Source organism: Diabrotica undecimpunctata, chromosome 3 (assembly GCF_040954645.1).
Source record: "Diabrotica undecimpunctata isolate CICGRU chromosome 3, icDiaUnde3, whole genome shotgun sequence".
In the NCBI taxonomy this organism is placed as follows: Eukaryota; Metazoa; Arthropoda; class Insecta; order Coleoptera; family Chrysomelidae; genus Diabrotica; species Diabrotica undecimpunctata.
Window position 1 is genome coordinate 885,816 of NC_092805.1, and position 22,359 is coordinate 908,174.

At 32.8% G+C, this 22,359-nt stretch overlaps 1 protein-coding gene across 1 annotated transcript in view; it reads left to right on the forward strand.

The window, feature by feature from the left end:
* The first annotated feature begins 1,731 nt into the window (after positions 1 to 1,731).
* The window catches only part of LOC140436339 (uncharacterized), a 73,061-nt gene continuing 52,433 nt past the window's right edge, over positions 1,732 to 22,359 (forward strand). Inside the window, exon 1 of the mRNA XM_072525065.1 lies at positions 1,732 to 1,998. The gene's annotated coding sequence lies outside the window, so the exon portion shown is untranslated. The remainder of the gene's footprint in view (positions 1,999 to 22,359) is intronic.

Consider the following 22,359-nt stretch of genomic DNA (forward strand, 5'->3'; position numbering starts at 1 on the left):
ATGGGAGTTTGCATTTAGGGTGTCTGTTGAATACATTGCCGAAGGATGAGCAGGTAGTTTTATTGATATTTCTGAAGTTTTGGCTATGGATGGTTTTGATTGTATAACTCCTGCTTAAAGAGGAGAGCCTCTCATTGATGGGCTCAATATTCGGCAGTTGATGAATGGGGCGGAGGGGTAGTCGTGCCGTTTGTTGTTTACTCTACGCAAGATTCCCCATTCCAATCTCACAGCTATTGTGTGAGGAGGCAGCGATTGAACATGATATAAAGATTAGAGCTATATTGAATCACCGGCCTGATAAATGTTTTGTATGTGTGTATAAGTGGACGTGGTTGCGTCCGTCCGAACTTACCACAGAGGGCATTGAGTAAACCGACTCTGGTCCTAATCTTGTTACAGGTTGCAGCCAGATCGGTCCTCCAGCTAAGTATTTCTGTGAACACCACACAGAGGTACTCCATCTGGTTACGGAGTTGGAGCCGGTCGCCCCAGAGTCTGAGGTCGATTCTTTTCGCTATATTGTATGTAGTGAATCTGCTTAAATTGGGGTGTCTAAAGAGAATCATTTGAGTTTTATTATAGTTAGGTGTTCATTTCATTTTCATCTTCATTTCACGCAATACCTCTCGAATAGGTCAAGGTGATTTTGAACAAACCTAAGTACGGGTGCGAGTGTTTCTTGGGTTCGGGAAGTCGCTGTTGTATATGGTGTATAGTATAGGTGTCAACAGGGAACCTTGTGAAACTCCCGCTGTGGGAGTAAAAGAGGCTGAGAAATGACCTCGCATCTTTACCGTGATTTTACGTTGAGTGACATATGAATGGATAAGTCTAACGAATGGAAATGGCAGGCCGATGTTTAGTAGTTTATTGACCAGTCTAGCATGCCCAACTTGGTCGAAGGCTTTATGAACATCGAGAAAAATGCCTAGCGAAACTTTGCCGTCGTTTAGACTTTGAGTAAGGTATGTAACAATTTCTGTCAAATTACTTAAATCATTAAACGAAATTAAAAAAAAAAATTAAGATTATTTTAATTTTAAAAAACTTAAATGTGTGGTTTTATTATAAAAAATATTAACAATTTACTAATAAGCTTACGCAGAATTTCATTAACCCCCAGAGTAATAACGCCATATAAGAAGTATTTACTTCTGTCGGCACTCACTAAGAACCACGGCCGTTTTCATTTTGTGAGTTAATGAGTGACTGTAGATGTCAAATGCTCATTGTCATGTCATCACCCATCGCATGCGACGAGCAAAATCACTAGTATATTTATAATAGATTTACTTCCTGATTGAGAATTTATCATTTAGTCTGAATAAGTTAATTTTACCAAAAGTATTTGTAAAATATCGGCCTAACTAAACTTTACAATGACAATGTCAAACCAAAATGTCACGTTATACAACATGGTGACCGGGACGTTTAAATATGTCTACATGGCTATTTCACGTACGAATATGAATTACGTCTCTATATAAAGATGTATTTTTTTGAAACATTGATCTTAAAATAGTGTGCCTTGCATATACGAATTTATTTTTATACAGGAACGTCACGTTCTTGTATCCAAAATATCATATGCGTTAAAAGTAACGAAAGGACAAAATTATAGTATCATCTTCACGAACAACTACTTAATACCCCTCCATTTAGGCGTCCACAGAACCTTATCGTATCGGTTATAAGATGTAACAAAATTCCTCATTGCTTCACATTGTCTTGACGTCGTTGCAACGCGGTCCGTTATCATCCTTTCATCAGGTCTTCGCGAGCCCGCTACCACGAGATCTTGAGCGCATTCTGTACTCGCGATACAAGAACGGTGCAAGGTCGGGCAAGGCCGTCTTTTCACTCATTTCAGTAACACTTCAGCGACGGATCGATTGTTTCAGTAACACTTGTCGGTAAAATAAAGACCAGGAAGTTTTCAGTTGCGTACCGGCTGGACGTTGTTGCAGGAGAGTGCTATTTCTTGAATATTTAAAGGTTGGTGGATTTTTTTTAATCTATAGTTTAGAAAAATACGTAAAAAATAATCATAGTGGGACAATTTGAAATAATCTAAGTGTCTGATCAGTTTTTCACTTAATGTATTATAACTATAGAAAGAAAACCTGCAAAGAATTCGGTCTTTTTCAGTTCATTTTCTTAGTAATTAGTGTAAAAAATGGGATGTACTAAATTGTATGATTTTCATCTTAGATTTTTTCTCCCTTGCTTTTTATGTTTAATGTTGAAAAAATGGTCATTTTTATATTGCTGTGTTGTAGTTAGTACCTACAATTTTTAGTTTTGGTGACAAGTTTTTTCTGTAAATTAAAGATATTTGGGAAACTAAAATTCCAAGAAAAAAGAACAACTTTTAGATAAGGACTTGTGCGTCAAACTTAGGGTGTAGTTTTCTTTTATTCTATTCGGTAGTTGGTTTTTTGAATTTCGTTTAATGTCCATTAAATTGATAGCACTTAATCTATTTTTCTTAAATTGTCAATAGATTTTTCAGGCGTTTTCTGTATATAGTCTAGTTGTCAAAAAGTTGACCCCTACAAATCATACGAACCAGCTGAATTTTGCAGACAATATTAATTTTGGTATCCCAAAAAAATGCAAAAAAGTTTACCACTTTTACCCCCAAAATCGATTTACTAATTTGTACACCGTAAAAAAAATGTTTCAAATAAAAAATGTAGCTGAGATAATTTTTAACAAAAATGTTTATAACCATTTTTTGAGTAGAATAAACCGTTCTCTTAGAAATAACGCTTGAAGTGACCGTCGATTTTGCATGTCAGTTAGGCGCGCAAAATCAATGTTCAATAAAATTTGTATCAGCTTGACGGTTAAAATTCTATATTTTTTGATCCAAATGTCCTATCGACAAAAATCAAGATGTGTTTTAAAGGCAAAGAATGCAGCTTTCGTATTTAGTTTTTGTATTTTGTCAAGAATAAACTGAATTTTCATAAAGGTGTTAATAAAAATTAACATGGCACTATTTTTGCTATTTTTTATGATTCTCGTAAAATTAATAAAATTGATCACTTTCATTGACCAGTAGTAGAATAATTTCCATTTTTAGACATCAGTCTTTAAAACGTATGACATGAAATTTTAATTTTGTGTTGTGGCTACAACGATGAGACTTTTGAAATATGAATAAAAAACGCAGAAATTAATCCTTTACAGTTCAAAAGATTGTACTTCACGAAAAATGCCTCTAAGAAGACGGTTTTGGGTATATTTTATAGTAGATGTTTGGTCCTTTTAAAAAATGTACTAGGTTAATTGAAAAAAAAAAAATTTTAATGTTTTAGATTGTTTGTTATGTGAAAGTTTAAATCCAGTGTTTTTTAAGCACATTTCAAATGCCTCACATTTGTGGCCAAAACTCAAAACTAAAATTCCATACTATAGATAGATAGATAGATAGTTTATTTGATTGTAAGTTACAACAAGGTTTACTGCAAGTCAAAACTAAAATTATAAATATTAAACATTACAAAAAAAAAATGGAAACAATACATTAAAAATATTTAAAACATTAAAATACATAACAAAGTAAAATATAGACAAATAATTAAAATAATATTAAATTTGGTTATGTTGCAGCTTGGGCATTCACAGATACACTCTCGTAATATTCACCTAATGTATAAGGACACATGGTCACTAGGTACTCTTTGACTTGGTTTTTAAAAGCTGTAGTTGAATGAATGTTTTTAAATTTTTGAGGAAGTTGATTATACAGTAGTAAACCAGAGACAGTAGATGACTTCCTACTTATTTCTAAATGTCGATAGGGTACTACAAACTGTCTCTTATTTCTTGTGTTGTGTGAGTAAATATCATTGTTACATAAAAAAGTTTTTTTATTTTTATGAATTAGTATCAATAATTCCAAAATGTAAATTCTATACACTTTTAATATATTTAAATCTCTAAATATTTTTTTACAAGACCAACCATACGAAACACCTGCAATACATCTGACAATACGCTTTTGGGTCTTGAAAACGTCCTTTATACTATAAAAGCCACCCCAGACAGTTATACCGTAACTCTCTGTCGATTGTACCTCAGCAAAATAAAAAATATGAAGCTGTTTTTTAATTGATAACATTTAGAATTGATCTTTTTACATACATTCCAACAATGAGTCTTAAAAAATAAATGAGAGTCGAAAGTCGCTCCTAAAAACTTCACATCACTACAACTCAAAATATCCTCACCATTGATGGAAAATTAACACCATTAAATCAGGTTTAGTAGAATTTGAACGGGATGTAAATGATAAAAATTTAGTTTTGTGAACATTGAACAGGAGCGACTGATTACTGGACCAATCAGAGAAGGTCTTCAGTGAGTTTGTTATTTTATCTTGTAAAAAATTTATGTCTGTATCGCGATATAGCATTGTTCAGTCATCCGCATAAACTGATACAAATGCATCAGACATTACATACGTTAGTTCATTAATATACAAAATAAATAATATCGGGCCCAATATGGAGCCTTGTGGTACTAAATCCTTATTAACAATCGGATCAGACATTGAAATCTTGAAGTTATTTTTCACTCTAACTATTTGGTGCCGGTCTTTCAGATATGAACCAAACCAACTATGGGCAACTCCCCTAACACCATATATGTACAATCTATCGAGGAGTACATCGTGTTGCTCACAATCAAAAGCACGACTGAGGTCACAAAAAATGGCAGTTAAATTTTCACTGTTTTCAATTAAGATCAAGACTTCCTCATAGAAACTGTTAATGGCTGTGGAAGTAGAAAATTTATTTCGAAATCAATGTTGATGCTTTGTAATAATTTGATTGATATCTAAAAATAATAAATGTTTTAGCATTGCATATTCAATAATCTAGATATCACAGATGGAACAGACAATGGTCGAAAATTTGACATTCATTCAGGATCACCTTGTTTTAATACCGGTGAAATGATAGAAGTTTTAGTATACTGGGAAAAACACCATTATTGAAAGAAGCATTGATAATGTGAGCAAGTGGTGTCAAAATCTGAGACGCAATTTTCTTAATTACTATACCTGATATTTCATCAAAACCACACGATGCTTTGTTTTTAATTTTATATTTTATTATGTCTAAGATATCTTCCTCTGTTACATAAGATAAAAACAAACTATTTTGAACAAAATCGTTGGAATACTGAAAATTTAAATTTGGTTTAATTATTTTACTAATTATATCTACTGGTTCATCTATAAAGTAATCATTAAATTTGTTTGATATTATATCTGAATCTGTAATCCTAGAATCATCTACTTTTAGACAGATATTTTTATGATTATTTTGTTTTACATTAAGTTCATTTATAACAGTCCATGTGGTTTTCTTTTCGTTAGAGGATTCATAGATTTTGTTAAAATAAAACTTCTCCATTGTGTCCTCAACAAGAACTTTCTTCTGATATTTTTTTTGTCTATATAGAGTTTTTAGCTCAGGGTATGTCTTACTCAAAATATACAAATCCTTCTGACTATCTGAAGAAGATTTTACTTCTTGTGTGACCCATGTGTATCCTATTATGTAACTGACATTCAAAATCGACGGTCACTTCAATTGTTATTTCTGTGAGAACAGTTCATTCTACACAAAAAGTGCTAATACAAATTTTTGTTTAGAATTATCTCAGCTACATTTTTTATTTGAAAAATTTTTCTTTACGGCGTACAGATTCTTGGTAAATCGATTTTTTTGCGTTTTTACCCCCTTACGAGAGAGGTTTTAGACGGAAGCCCCGGGGTAAAAGTAATAAACTTTTTTGCATTTTTTTAGGGTCCCAAAAATTAATATTCTTGGCAAAATTCAGCTTGTTCGTATAATTTTTAGAGGTTAAGGGGCATTTTCGTCTCTGATGACTCAAGGATAGACAAAAACGAAAAACCTTCATTCTTAACTGTCAAAATTTCAAAAACATATTTTATTTTTATTTATTTTTATTTATAAGTTAATTGACCATTATTTCCAAGGCCGATTTAATTTTTGACTTTAAGTTATCTCCTAATTTTACTGACTCACATAAATTTACCTCTTATCTTTCTAATAATAGTTCAGGAAATGAAGCTCGAAAAAAGTTAAAACCTCGCAATTTTTTCGTCCTGCATGGATTGAGTTGAAATTTTAACAGAAGGTAGGTGATAGCCCAAGGATCAAAATCTATATCGAACCGAAGTGCGCTGGAGGGTTTTAGGGGTGAAAACTACCCCTAATTGCCAAAAATTATAAAATAACATATTAAACCTGAATATGGGTAAGATTTGGTTTGAATTAGTTAAATAATGATTATTTTATACTTTTGAATAGAGTTCCGTCATATTTCAACCCTTAAAAAGCAACCCTTGTTAGAGATTAATGTAAAAAAACTACTAATTCTAAAAAAATGATTTCGCCTTGGATCGATTTGGATACAAATTTGGATTTAAGCTCAACTCACCCTCTGCTTTATAGTTTATGTCATGCCGATGAACCCTGATTGTTCTTAGGGGTGAAAACTACCCCTAATTTTCAAAAATTGTAAAATACCATTACAAATCTTAAGATGAGTGAAATTTGGTTTGGATTAGTTAAATAGTGATTTTTTTATACTTTAAAATACAATTTCATAAATTTTCAACCCTTAAAAATCAACGCGCCTACTTCTTTTAAACTTGAAAAAACACTGACGAGGAACCAACGAAATATACACTCACACACGTAGACATAATATGAGCAGATATTTTATTCTGTTGTATGGGATTTCAAAATAAGAACGCTTAAAATTTCGAATGTATAACGCCCCACTACCTAATATACCGGTTTTGTAGATTATTATGCTTCGAAATGTACTGTACTATACTAATGGAATTTTCCGAAAAAAAAATTAATTGGTTTTTTTAACGTATTTCCTTCATTTTTAACGATAGAGTGTTTCTTCAATAACGATTTTGTAGAGGTTTTTAAGAGCTACAAGGATCTGTGAATTAAATCGTTTTGGAACCCTTGGTTTTTAAATGGGGTGAGTTTAAATTGCTCGAAAAAGATGGTGCTTGATCGTAAATCGATGCTTTAAACGGCTATATTTCGCTAAATATTCATTGCACAACAAATCTAAATAAAGGAAAATTTTAGTCATTAAAAAAGCTACAATTTAGTACATTTTTATTTTTTTCATATATTCAGTATTTTCGGGGATATTTAAAAAAAGAAGGGTAAAAAATATGAAATTGTAAATCGTTTCTCGCTTTAAGCTGTACTTTTTCTAAAACTAAGCATTTTAAATGGGTCAAACTTCTTGGAAATATTAACAATACATGTACAAAGAGAATTGCAGAAGAGTGAAGATCGATTTTAATTATGGGGGTTGTTCGGGGGTTGTTTTCATAGATTTTTTCGTAAAAAATAAGGTATTGACCTTATTTTCATCATAACTCACTCAATTTTTGAGCTAGAGTCTTTTTTTATGATAGGTCTATTTATGCTCTTTAAAAAAGGTTCCATGAGTTTTCTTCCAAAAATGCATCATTTTCCCGATATTTGACTTCTTTCAAATTTGGCATTTGAAGAAAACCGCTGAACATTGATAGGCCGTATTTCGGTTCCTATTATATCGCAAAAACATTTTAAAAAATGAATTGTATTTGTCTTTTTAGAAGCTACAAATTTGTTCTCCACAATTTTTTTGATAAAATGCACCATTTTCGAGTTATTCGCAAAAAATCGATTAAAAACGTCGATTTTTTCGTCTAAAAGTTGTTACTTTCAATCGCGAATAACTTGAAAAACATTTGTTTTACAAAAAAAATGTATAGAACATTTTTTATTTAGAATCACTTTTTTAATCGAAACCTGTAGTTAAAACGTGAAAAAAAAAATTTCACCCCCAAGATGGGGTGGCAACCACCCCCAAGGCTTTGGCGCACTTTGGTTCGATAAAGATTTTGATCCTTAGGCTATTACCTACCTTCTGTTAAAATTTCAAGTCAATCCACGCAGGACGAAAAAATTGCGAGGTGAAATGTTTCATTTCCTGGACTATACGTAACTGTGATAACCTGTCAATTTATAATTATTCTTATAAATATCTTAGGAATTGACAATTTAAATAATTTTTAAACTAACTTTTGGATCGATCTGAAATTTTAAGAGTTTTGTCTTATTTTGTATTTTTAAAAATTTAATTTCATTGTTTCTAGAATACGCCGTTTTGAAACTTGTTTAACTCATTAAAAAAATCGAAATTTTATTACAAATACGTATGTATCTTTTTAATGGAAATTAAAACTTGGAGGAAATCGCATTTTCGGTACTTAATTCTTAATAACTAAACTGAATTCCTGCAAGAAACAAATACCTTTTCGTTTTATGGGTATATATTAACTAATAATCTTGCACATGGCTGGATTTTTCCGAAGTTCCGGCAAAAACTTCCCTCGGTATAAATAAATTTAAATATCTTTTATTGTAGCCATAAGGAAGATATTAAAAATGCAATTAAAAGTAACTAAATAGTAATTTAATTTATTTTATAAGTGCATAAAATAACCACAGTATTAGTAAAAAAAGATGATTTAAAACGGTAAAAAAGATATAATAATAATAATAATAATAAAGGTCTTTATTTTTCCTTCAAATTCATACAATACACGAAATATATAAATTATATATGCATAAAATACAATAAGAAAGAAAAAATGCAGAAGATCAGTTGGTGCTGATTTCAAGAAATCAGTACCTCTGCTTTTAATCTTAAGCAAAAGAAAAAAAAATATAATATATTTTTTTGCATATTCTATAACAACCAATTAAAAACCATAACCAATAGAAACATTTAGCATTTAAATATTGTTCAAAAACTATCACACAGTTTATACATACTTCATACCAGGTCATCAAATTAATAGTTGCACATGTGTTACTCACTTAGCAATTTAGATTTAAGAGATTTCTTAAAACATATAATCGATTTTAATTTTAATTCTTTAGCTAATCCATTATATACTTATGATATCTGATATATTAATGAATTTTTGAATTGTTCTGTACGATGTGGCGGAGCTGTAATTGTATTTTTGTATCTTGTATTGACATTATGTATGTCAGTTCTGTATATACTTTTTTTAAAAAGATATGCTGGGTAGAGCGTTTTTGATAATTTTGTGAAAAAGACAAGCAGCATGTAGAAATCTTCTCTTTTCCATACTCAACCATTTTACATGTTTTAATTTATAATTTGTGAGAAATAGGCTGGTGTCTTCTTACACCACAGATCAGACGAAGACATGAATTTTGAACCACCTGAATTCATCTCCTGTTATCTGAACTAATACAAGGCCCATACACAACATCTCCATAGTTAAATTTTGATAATACTAAACTTTCGCACAGTATTCTTTTTACTTTGTATGACAGACAGCGGTGATTATGATAAATTGTTCTTAGACTAAAAAATGCTTTACTCACACAGGTGTTAATATGTTTTGTAAATTTGAGTTGATTATCTAAAGTTAAACCTAGATTTTTGCACTAATCGCAGGTTTAATGATTTCATTATCAACAACTATTTCAATGATGCTACTCATCTCCAAACACACCCTGTTTGGACCAAAAAAACACCAGATTAGTTTTTTTAGAATTTATATTTAATGCATGGTTTCTTGCCCAAGCAATTAATTATTTAATATCTTGATTAAAAATCTCAATGGCACCTGCTCTGTCAAACGGGTAAAATGAGTGTTAAATTTGTGTATCATCTGCATAGAGATGAAATTTACAAGTATTCAAGGAGGTACCAATATTAGGTAAATAAGATTGGACCTAAGATTGAGCCCCGAGGTACCCCTGACAAAATGTTTAGAAAATTAGAGCTTCCTTCGTCTACTTTGACGCTCTGTTTCCTGTGATGCAAGTACGACTTGCATCAGAGGACACTAACCATATTCAATGCATCCATGGAAAAGCCGATTGACTTCAAAATTGCACAGAGTAATGAATGATTGAGAGTGTCGAATGCCTTAAATAAATCGATCAAAACTAAAATGGTAACCTTACCCACATCTCTTTCTCTCAAAATGTCATCAGTTATTTTAAGGAGTGCTGTTTCACAGTTGTGAAATATGCTATGCATATGTTGCATATTTTTTCTACACCAAATCAATAAAGTGAAAATGGGTTATTGTGAAATACCCTAAAAATTTGGAAAAATTGGCCCAAATCACATTTACAATAAGAAGACGTACTTGTCCATAAATTAGTCTAAAAAATGGTCCCATTCCTGCTAGAGATGTTGTGAAATATTTTGGGTTCCATTTGGACCAAAATCCAACCTAGAAGCAACATATTAACGCCAAAAAAACTCATCATAATCATTTTGGCTTTACAATCCTGTGTGGGTCCTAGCCTCCCCAAGAATTTTTCTCCAGTCGTCCCTATCCATCGCCTTCCTCCGCCAAGCACGTATTTCCATATTTCTCATATCTTGGTCTATGTTCTATATCCAAAAAAACTCAGCTCAATATAAAATTTAAACAAATGAATTGGTTACTTGGCAGAAAGTCACAACTGTCATTGGAGAAATAACTACTGCTTTACAAAGTCATACTAAAACCAATATCTACTTCTTGCGTAGAACTCTCGGGCTCTGACCAGCCTTCAAACACAAAAATGTTGAATACCTTCCACTAAAAAACACTGCGTATGATAGCTAACGCCCCTTGGTATGTGAGCAATGCAACCATCCACAATGACCTAGGAGCACCAACCGTAAAAGATGTCATATCACTTCACGCCAACAAGGCTAAAATTCTTAATTCAACGCACCACAGCCGAATTATCAGTGAACTATATAAACCACCAGTGGAGAAACGAAGACTTAAGAGGACTTGGCCTCTTAGCCTCTCTAACTTAGAGAAAATCTGGTTACATAGGTGAAAATGAAGGACTGCCGCTGAACGGTACCCAAATCAAGTCAATATTATCATCACGTTTACTGATTACTCAATGTACTGTTTAGGAGTAGATTAAAAATATGCATTAAAAAAAAAGAAAATTCAACGTCTTCTTCTTCAGACGTGTCACTTTCATTCTCAAAAATTTTCTTTTTACTCTTTTCGCTTTTTTGTTGGTTATCTTCTTTCGTTTTTTTTTTTTTCTTTTTCTGGGGTATATTTTCTTTCTTTGTTGATAGAATTTTGGCAAATTCTAATTTTTCTGCAGTCATGGGAAAAGCTATTAATGCCTTCGCTTGCGAATCATTTAGTATGGATAGACAGCTCTTGCGAAATATTTGCTGTGGATGAAAACGTTGTAGCAGAGTTCACAGTAAGTTAGTCTTGTTGTAAATCACTGGATGCAGATACAATATTCACTGCAGGGAGCATAACATCACATGACTGCTCTTGTTCAATATTTGTCGTTAGGGTAGATTGGATCAGTATAAAACTAGGCACTTTCAGTTTCCATTGAATATTATAAGATGCAGACGGAAGTATGTCAAAGTCACCAGTATCACGAGATGTAAATGGAAGTGGGTCAGAGTTACCAGTAGCTAGGCTGTTAAGATGGAGCAACAGCAACGAAACTTGCTTATTCATCAACTTGGATCTGATTTTTATCCACGGTAACAATATATTCTTCTGAAAATATAGCAGAGTTCATGGAAAAAATTTCTGTGTCCTTAAAGCCAGATATTGCTTTGTCTAAGCTTGCTACTCTGGAATAAGCTTTGATGGATAGTCCTGCAATTCCGTATGGTGTAATTTTTACCATATTTTTGTATTATATCAACATTTTGCATTCCTTGTTAAGCGGCCCAAAAAAGTTACATCCAGAGGCTGTAAGCGGTGTGATGAATGTGGTGGATGGGAAAGCATGCCTATTGTGGTTGTCCATAATCAAGAGAAAATGTTTTTCAGCAGCAATTTAATGTATATGCATTCATTTGGTCAATTGTTATGAGAACATGTATATACAGCTCCTGCTAGACCATCTTTTTCTAACTGTGGCGATTGACGTTGTCAACGGAAAATAAAAAGAGGCGAAATGAATGATCCTGAAGCACTCGTAGCACAGATAACCGTGACGTTTTCACCTCTTTTCCATGACGTTACTGCTCCCAATTGTTTTGATCCCTTAGGCGCTATAATTTTTTCTGTTTTCTAAACCGTCGTTATGCGAATCTCATCCATATTGTAATTATGAGACGGCTGAAAACGATGTTTGGTTATGGCACTTTACAGATTTTTAAAGAATCCATCTACTTCGACTTTATTGAATCCAAATATTTTAATGCTTGTCGCTTCTAGCTTTATAATACAGTAAGATCTCGTTTTATACGGTGAATACGTTCCATATAAAAGCGCATATAAAAAAAATTACATAAAAAAAGACATTACTTGCCTTGAAAAAGTAGGAATCTGTCCCGTAACCTTCTAAAATTGCATAAAACCAAAACAAAAACAAAAAAGTTATGCTAGATAAACGGAATGAAAATGTACACTTTTTAAAAAATATTTTATTTTCTGACGAATCTTCTTTTTCATTACATAAAAAACACAATTCATCAGTTGCAAGGTATTATTCTCGAAAAAATAAGCACCTCAGTGTTGCAGTGCGAACGCAGCATCCGCAACAGTTAAATGTTTGGACTGGGATGTTAGGCGACCATATTTTCGGTCCATTTTTTATCGATGGAAACCTAAACCGGCCCAAATATTTACAACTATTACAGAATGAGATCATTCCGGCAGTTCGACGCCTTCCCTTTAATTTTCAGGAGGTTTTTTTCCAACAGGATGGGTATTCGGCTCACAACTCTAAAGAAACTATTGACTTCCTCAATTAAACGTTTCCTGATCGACTGATAAGTACACGTTGTACAATTAAATGGCCCGCTAGATCCTGTGACTTAGCGCCTAATTATCTTTTTTTGGGGTTTTTTTGAAGAAAACATTTATAGGCATCAGTTTGAAAGGGCCACAAACCTAGTCGAATTAAGGGCAAAAATATTTCATTTCTCTGCAAGCATTACACCAGCCCTACTCCAAAATATGAGAAGAAATCTGTATGACAGATTTGGTTACTGTTTAGCACTAGGAGCTTGAATATGTTAGCCCTTAATTCCTTAATCTGCTTTCCTATTTTTTTATTTTTATTGTTAGGTACATTTTACGAAGTTTGTAGGTTCTAAATTAGGTAGTATTTTTGATGTTTAAGTTTGGAAGAATTTTACTGTTTTTTTTTTTTATTTAAAAGTACAAACGATTCTTATTTTGATTTTTTTTCTTCTTTCTTGTCTTATTGTTATAAGCTTTGTCCATAAAATTTATACAATTTTCAGTGACAATAAAGCATATTATTTATTTACTTACTTATTTATTTTTATTGCTATCAAGGCTAAAAATAACCAAAAAATTAGTTTTAGAGCATTATAATAAATATACTCTAGAGATGGAATTGCAATAAATCTTAATTCTTATGGTTAACAAAACAATGTCGTTATCTGTATAAGAAACAGAATTATAAGAAGAATACAAATTTAAGAAAAAATATAGGTTGTCCCATTTAAAAAATTGTATGTTTTCTATACCACGTAGATGTTAATCACCCTGTAGAATTCCACATATCATTGCCTGGATTTTTTTTATATCTTAAGTTCTTCTGGATATTCAATACCAGAATGGAATTATCGATCGATGTCGCACTAAAAACTCACCCTGTATGTACATAACCAATAATTTGAATGAAATACGCTAAAAACAAGTTTTGCACTAGGAATTATCAGTTGATCTGTTTTTTACAGCAAGTTGTACAACTTATTATATTAGACATCGTCAGCGTGTTTATTATGTTATTTTCGCAGAAAATTAATTAAATAAAACCATAAACGATTAAGTATCAGTAGCTATCCCGTCTGATACGTCTAATGGACCAGTTTAATAAGGCTCAGTAGGTAGCATGTATTCAAGTGTAAATTGAATTATTATATGCTACATAATTCCGAAAAAATAGAATTAACAACCATAGATTGGAACACGAGAAGGATAAATCAAGGAAAAGTGCCACCGGGGGTATTAATTACATCTTTTCGTGTCCCTGCGCTTGTTTAATATTAATGAAAGCGCACCACAAGTGCAAATTATGGATTTTTGATGTTAACAGGTTGGCAGCGCCGTTCGGCGCCAGCGATAACCTTTTTATAATTAGTAGAGCATTACGGAAAACATAAATTTATGGAAAATGCAAAGAGCTTAGACGTCTAACTGGTTCCCTTTTACTAATTAGATATGATAAATATATAAATATATCAATTGATTAATATAGTGGGCTGCAAAAAATAGGAATCCATTGTAGAGCAAGGTAAGAAACTACACTTGTATATTGTAATGGTTAAAACTCACAATCCGTATATTTACGTATTTCCGTAAAACATATTTCATGAATTTGAAACTATTTTCGATTAGGGATGAAAGTTTTAAGTCAAAGCTTTCAGTCCGTGTTCCGAGAAAGTTAATAGCAAATTCCCCCAATATTAAAAGCGCTGTCGAAGACCAGACCAGTAAACATACGGTTTTATTAAAATTACAAATTTTATCGTTTCTAAATTGTAGTGGTAGTAAGCATTTACTGATAAAATAATATAACAGTAGAACATTCAAATATTTTTCTTAATAAGAAAATGAAAATATACTATCTTACAGTGTAATCAAGAATTAGATATATACCCATAATCAATGTCATCGGTATCTTCATTTATATTATAAATGATTACTGGGTTGATTGCTTCGATGTGATATTTATGTATTTAACATGCTTCTATTAACTTTTTAAATTTCCGCACAGTTTTTTTCTCAAATTAAGAAGAAGCAGTATTCAATGCTTCTTGGCATGTTTCCAAAACTGCTGCGCCACTTTAACCGTTACGTCCAACACAATTATCGTAGTAAGTTTTGGATATTCCCCAAAATATGTTCAATTGGATTGAATTCACAATGGTACATTGGTGCAGTGTTAGTACGTTATGTTCAAAACTATGTATAATCTCTTCTACTATAAAATTTTTTGGTTTTTCATTCCTTTTAGCTAACTGTAGTAATTTCAGCTTAAAAGAATCCTGAGGAAATGAAGTTTTTTCGTTCGTTAACCATTTTTTGTGTACCGTCAAGGAATTTGTTCTCCTATTGATAGGCTCCTTCTTTCAAAAAATTCACAAACATCTCCGTATTGGACCATTGGATATCAAAATATTGGACGCAAGAGGGAAAAATGATAAAGGTCGCGAGCGCAAGGGAAAAAAAGATGATAGTTCCTTTTGCAAGCTCGTTATATATACAAAATGCTAGGGCTTGATATAATATTTAATTCGTGGCGGCCACTATCATTCTGTTTGTTGTTGTATTTTGTTCAAGTTCCTGAGCTTTGTTGGATGCTTCAGTGTTTTTTAGATAATATTTGTTTTATTAGGAGTATTTGGACTGCGATTTGGGTGGGTAAAAGTAGTGATGAAGTAGGTTAGATATCAACAAAATCTACGAAAAAAAAAAAAAGAAAAAAATGGGAAGAATGAACGACGTGATGAAGAAATTGAGGATGTCAACACACGAAAGAGCTCCAGACCGATAGCTTACTCGATTCAAATGTTTTGATAAAATTATCGAATGTGAAAGAAAAACATTGATTTCATATTTTAATAATCTGGAGACTCACAATGAACAAAATTCCTTTCTTTTAGGACTGATTGTTGTGATTTTCGTGCAAAAGCGTAAACCGTGCTCGAACCCAGGTGTTTATAATCGTGAAAAACATGCATCGTACCATTTTAAAGCAAAAGTTGATGGAGCCATACAGGATGCGACTGTTTGCTTCAAAGTTTTCATTTCTCTATTTGAAATTGCTTCTAGAAAGTTTTAGTATTCAGAAATGCTACTTGATTATGGTTGTAGCCTAAAAGATGGAAGGAAAAAACATTCAAACCGACCACATAAACCTTCAGAAGATAATTATATATTACTGACCAACTTTATAAAATCTTTAGAAGGACGCAAATCACACTGTTCTCTCAAACAGGCTTGACAATTGAGCAAGATATACAATGACTACTACCCTGAAAACGCTGTGTACTACGACACAAATCTATCAATGTTTAACAATGAATTCAACATATCTTTCGGATTTCCCCAAAAGTAGTACATGTGAGACTTTTGAATTTTTGGTAAGCTGGGCTAGAAACGGGCATAAAGCTCTCCTTGCTCCAGAAAAATTGATACAAAAAAATTCAAGATTCTGGAAACAGAATACAAACTTCACTTTAAAAAAGCTCAAAAGCTTCTGGAAACAGAATACAAACTTCACTTTAAAAAAGCTCAAAAGTTTTATTCAGTTAATAAGAAATCCGAAAAAATTACTAAAGACACTGTAGCAGCTATTACTATGGATTTCCAAAAAAATCTTTTAACTCCTAACATCACTACTCATGATGTCTATTACACTGAAGCTGTTTCCTTGTGGCATTTTAAAGTAATTAATATTTAAATGGGAATAAGACACAATTAAAGGTTAAAGTACGTTTATAGACGTTTCAATTTCCGAAGTAGAAATTGAAACGTCAATAAACGTACTTTAACCTTTAATTGTGGCTTATTCGCATTTAAATATTAATGTCTATTACAGAAGGCAACTGAGTTTCTACAGCTAGAATATTTACATTATATCTAGTAGAGATGCAGCCTTCTACACATACTATGAAACAGTTACTCGTAAGGGATCGGATGATGTATGTTCTATTCTTAACATTTTTGTGGAAAAATTGTTGCCTGATAAAATTCGCCAATTACAAACTTTTTACAATTGTTACTGAGACAAAACAAAAAACTATACTGTGATTTGCTACCTCCATTATCTCGTGACTGAAAAACATTATTTCGACAGCATTGCAGTATTTTTCCCTATTCTGAGTACGATAAAACATGAGATACATAAACAAAAATTCCTACGTTAAATTACCCAATGAATGGAGAGAGGATATCAAGCACAGCAGAAAAAGTTTTCACAATTCGCTGTGATTGACTGTAAAAAAAACCTTTTCAGTGCCTGGACCAAGTAATTGGCACCAATGCAACAGAAATTCCCTTTTTCTGCCATAACAATACGTTGTGAAAAAGTCTAAGCAGTTCATCCCACAGAAGTTTTTTATCTAAACACATTCTGCGGTACGTACTTAAGCTCAAACAGTGGAAAACCAAAACCTGCTCCACCAAGAGGAAATTTTGAAAACATTTACAAAGACCCAATCCCGATTTCTTAACACAAATTCAGTGACCTGCTACATCTTAAACGATTTTTGATCAACCCAGATGACAGGACTTTTTATGATAAGCTACCTACATCTTAAGCCAATGAAGAAAACAGTGAAGACTTCTACCTGGATAATCTTCTGGATGAAGAAGATTTAACAGATATTTTTTGTTTGTAACATGTTTTTAAAATTGCATAGTTGGCATGTCAAATTGACCCAAAATTGCTCATTTTAAATACCCCTACTCACTATAACACTCTACAAATTTTATTAAAGCACATGTGTATACCTTTTAGAGTACATACATATTTTACCAAACAATTGGTTTTTGAACTGCAGTTAGGTAGTTTTTCAATATGTAACCTCTGTTTTCATTTTACCGAAAATGCTTCCGAAAAGACATTCATCGTTTTTCCGCCTGACCCTTCATATGTCACTTTCAGTATCGGTGTGTTTTATGGATTGTATACTCTTGTATCACCGAATCCGTTTTATTCCATCTTTAGCAAAAATCCACGTTTCGTCTAAATAAACAAATTAAGCGTGTTCTTTTTTACGTTACACATTATTATGTGTATAGAAAATACAGTTTTGATTTCAAGTGTAAAGCCTCTACAATTATTCGCTTATACGTAATTCGTATTTTTAGGACTCATCAGAACGACTCAGTAAGAAGCTCTAAATGTAATATTTTTTGCCAAAGATAGTAATAATAAAATAACTCAAATTTATTACTCAAACTCTTTTAACAATACAGACGTTATGGCACCATCTGAGAACAAAAGCAAAAAGAGGGGTAAAGAAATTTGAAAATTTCTTTACCCCTCTTCTCCAAGGTAATAGAAACATATTATATGGATTCAAACCTTCCAGGAAGTATGATCAACAAAATAATTAAAGATAAGTGGTCTGCATTTCAATATATTTTTACTGACGGCTCTAAAATTCAAAATAAAACGGGTTGTGCAATATATCACTGGAATTCTGATTACAAAGAATCATGTCGATTGCTCAATGAAGCTTCAAGATATACTGCCGAACTATCAGCGTTATTTTTTGCATTAAAATATATAGCCTCTATTGGTATGAATAATTATATCATTCTGACCGATTGTAGAAGTATTGTGGACAAACTCACTTCTATCAAAACCACAAAAAACCTAAACCATATTGAGATAGAAATAAAGAGGTTACATTATGATATTATTTCTGCAGGTAGCTCGATTATTATTTGTTGGGTAAAAGGACACTCTGGAATATTAGGAAATAAAGAAGTCGAAAAGTTAGCTAAATCTGCAGCCTTAACCAAACATAATGTAAACAACATACTTCTACCAGTAACAGACATAGGTAATAGCAGTAAAAAAAATTGCAAAAAAAGATGACAACGTTTATACAACCAAAGTACAACTGGAATAAACTTTAGAACTCGCCAACCACAAATAGGTTATTTATAAAAACAATAAACAGAATAAGATCAAACCACGCACTCACTTCTGCATACAAACACAGCATAGGTATCACTGATAGCCCATATTGCTCCTGTGGTAAAATGAATAGACTCAATGACAATAGAAGAGAATAACTCAATGACAATTATAAACTTCAAAATACTCAAATACAACTGTTATATATACTGTCAACAACATCTGTTTGTATATTTTTTCTGACGTTCCAGATATTTAAGGATTTTTCGATGACATCTCGAAAATTCTAGACTTCTTTATTACTTCTTCTTTTTCGTCAAGGGACTTTTCTACAATGAAATAAATCTCACGGAATTTTGGTAAAATATAATAATATTATTATTTAATTACATCAAACAATTTTTTGAATTTTTTTGTCGAAGTTTTAAGAGCATAAATCTTTATAGATTTACGTTTTTATATCACTTTCAGTCTCCTCGTTTTTGTCAATAAATCGATCACCAAACCACGCCTTCGGTTAATCCAATGAAAACCTGCCAATGTTTAAGAATTACTGCTGAATGGTAATTATTTAATGGACCTTATCCACGATTTTGTTTGAAATTTATAAGCTCAATAAGCCAATAATCATTTAGCAATTGAACAACGGTACTCTTGGTTCTAACATTGTCTTTCTGCAGATTGTTGTCACGATTTCCCGCTGTAAAAAACTAAGTAGGTAATTGAGTCACCTTGCCCGGGATATCTAGAAACTGAGGAATTTGCGATATTTCACATTTTTTTCAAACAAGAACTACCGGTTGCTGGGTTATAGCGATTCCTTTACTGAATATTATTACACATATTAACCATATATTAGAAGTCGTCAAAATCATATTAATTAATTCTTTATGTTAAACTTTAAACAATATGTAATAAAGCGAAACAACTATTTTGATTTAAATTATAATAAGATAGTACAAGTAGTGTGATGCGGGCGAAGAATATAAAAGATCAAACATAGTTTTATAGCTTTAATAACTTGTATTTTTAACTAACAGGGATATAATAATTATAAACCTTTTTTCATTGACAATTGACATTAAATGTGTTGCTTGACTTTCTTCTTCTTCTTTTTTCTATACCCGTTATAATATACTAAAATACCTCCCTACTATAAGTTTAAACGTACAGGTGGTTTTACATTTCTTTTTGGTCTGCTTGGAACTGCTGTCACACTTCCTTTGATCTCTGGTTTCTCATTAACCTAACTAACCACTGCTTCACTTGCTACTTCATTACCAGACTCTTCAAAATTTCTCGCTTCAATATCACTTTGTTTTAACACTTTCCCTTCTCTTACAGCTGAGAGGGGTCCAACACTGGTACTAATTGTATTATTAATTGTATCCAGATTTAGCCATACGGCTCACACTCCCTCTAAGGGGAAAATTCACTTATCCCAGATACCTCCGGTATCAAAAGGATTAAGCTCTGGTGGGACTCTTTCCATGTTATCGAGTCTTAGGTGACTTGGTATGTCGGTGTATCTCCCAAAAATTTTCGTACGTATCTGGACGTCGAAAGTAACACAGCTTTCTGCATAATCTTATATAGATGTTCATTTAGACCCAGCTTTTTTAATGTTTTCTAGGAGGCTCTTCGGGATGACTCCAGTGGTAGAAAGAATAATAGGTATCGTCTGGGTACTTTCCATTCTCCATTGTCTCCTGATTTGTATTTCTAGATCTCTGTACTTGGCTATCTTTTCGTTGTATTTAAAACGTAAATTATTGGTGTTGGGTATCGCCACATCAATAAGTGTTGTTTGCCTAGTAATTTTATTAACTATTATGAGATTGGGTCTATTATGGGCCACTGGTTGGTCTGTAAGCACAGTGTGGTCCCAGTATAGCTTGTAGTTGTCATTTTCAAGCATTCTATCGGGGACGTATTGATAATAAGGAAGATGGTCGGTTTGGAGAAGTCCCAGTTTGTCAGCTATATCCCTGCTACCCTCTGGGTATCGGTTCTAAGAATACCCAGAGAGCATCCCCCATTCGCAGGGGGCCGCGCCTGATAGAAGAACTGACAAAAAACTCCCACAGGAGGCTCCCACATTAATTGTATTATTATTATCCAGATTTAGCCATACGGCTCACACTCCCTCTAAGGGGAAATTCACTCATCCCAGATACCTACGGTATCAAAAGGATTGAGCTCTGGTGGGACTCTTTCCATGTTATCGAGTCCTAGGTGACTTGGTATGTCGGTGTATCTTCCAAAAATTTTCGTACGCATCTGGACGTCGAAAGTAACACAGCTTTCTGCATAATCTTATATAGATGTTCGTTTAGACCCAGCTTTTTTATGTTTTCTAGGAGGCTCTTCGGGATGACTCCAGTGGTAGAAAGAATAATGGGTATCGTCTGGGTACTTTCCATTCTCCATTGTCTCCTGATTTGTATTTCTAGATCTCTATACTTGGCGATCTTTTCGTTGTATTTAACACGTAAATTATTGGTGTTGGGTATCGCCACATCAATAAGTGTTGTTTGCCTAGTAATTTTATTAACTAGTATGAGATCGGGTCTATTATGGGCCACTGGTTGGTCTGTAAGCACAGTGCGGTCCCAGTATAGCTTGTAGTTGTCATTTTCAAGCATTCTATCAGGGACGTATCGATAATAAGGAAGATGGTCGGTTTGGAGAAGTCCCAGTTTGTCAGCTAGTTCTTGGTGGATAATCTTTCCTACTGAGTCATGGCGTTCTTTATAATCAGTACCGACAAATGCCTGGCAGCCACCGGTAAGATGTTGGATGGTTTCTTGGGCTTGGCATCCATATCGGCATTTGTCATTTTGGACTTGAGGATCTTTAACAATATATTTCAGGTAATTTTTAGTTGGAATAACCTGATCCTGAATGGCAAGTAGGAAACCCTCAGTCTCGGGAAACATCTTTCCTGATGTCAACCAATAGTTCGACGCTGTATTGTCGACATATTCTTGGCTGATCTCATTGAGATGTCGCCCATGCAGAGGTTTACTCATCCAGGTGCGCATTTTGTCTTCTTTAGTCAGGTGGTTTATGCGCATTATTATTATTATTATTATTATTTATATCAGTTACAATGGTTTCATTGAGACTATCGTAGTTAGAATCAGATATCGCAAAATCTGGTCTCAATGTCTTTTCCAAATTAAACCCTTCTGTGTTAACTTACACAAATATATCCTGTCACCTAAAAGTTCATCTATTATTGCTTTTGCCCATGTTTTACGATTAGGATAACGATAATCTCTACAAAGGACTTTATCTCCCCCTTGAAAAGTTTTAATTCATCTTTATTATTTAATTTATTATCAATTATTTTAGAATTTTGATTCTCGCTACATGTCCATAACAAATCTAATCGGGTTTTAACTTTATCTTTAAATACAAGACTAGAGGGTGATACACCTGTTGTAGTACAGTGTACTGAATTTCTATAATGGAACAATAACTTACTGAATATAGTTTGTAAAAATTATTACAGTTGTAATCATCTTTCACTCCTTTCAAGGCGGCATTTTTAAATGTCTTAACAAAATTGTCTGCAAACACATTTGTTGCTGGATGATATGGTGGTGAT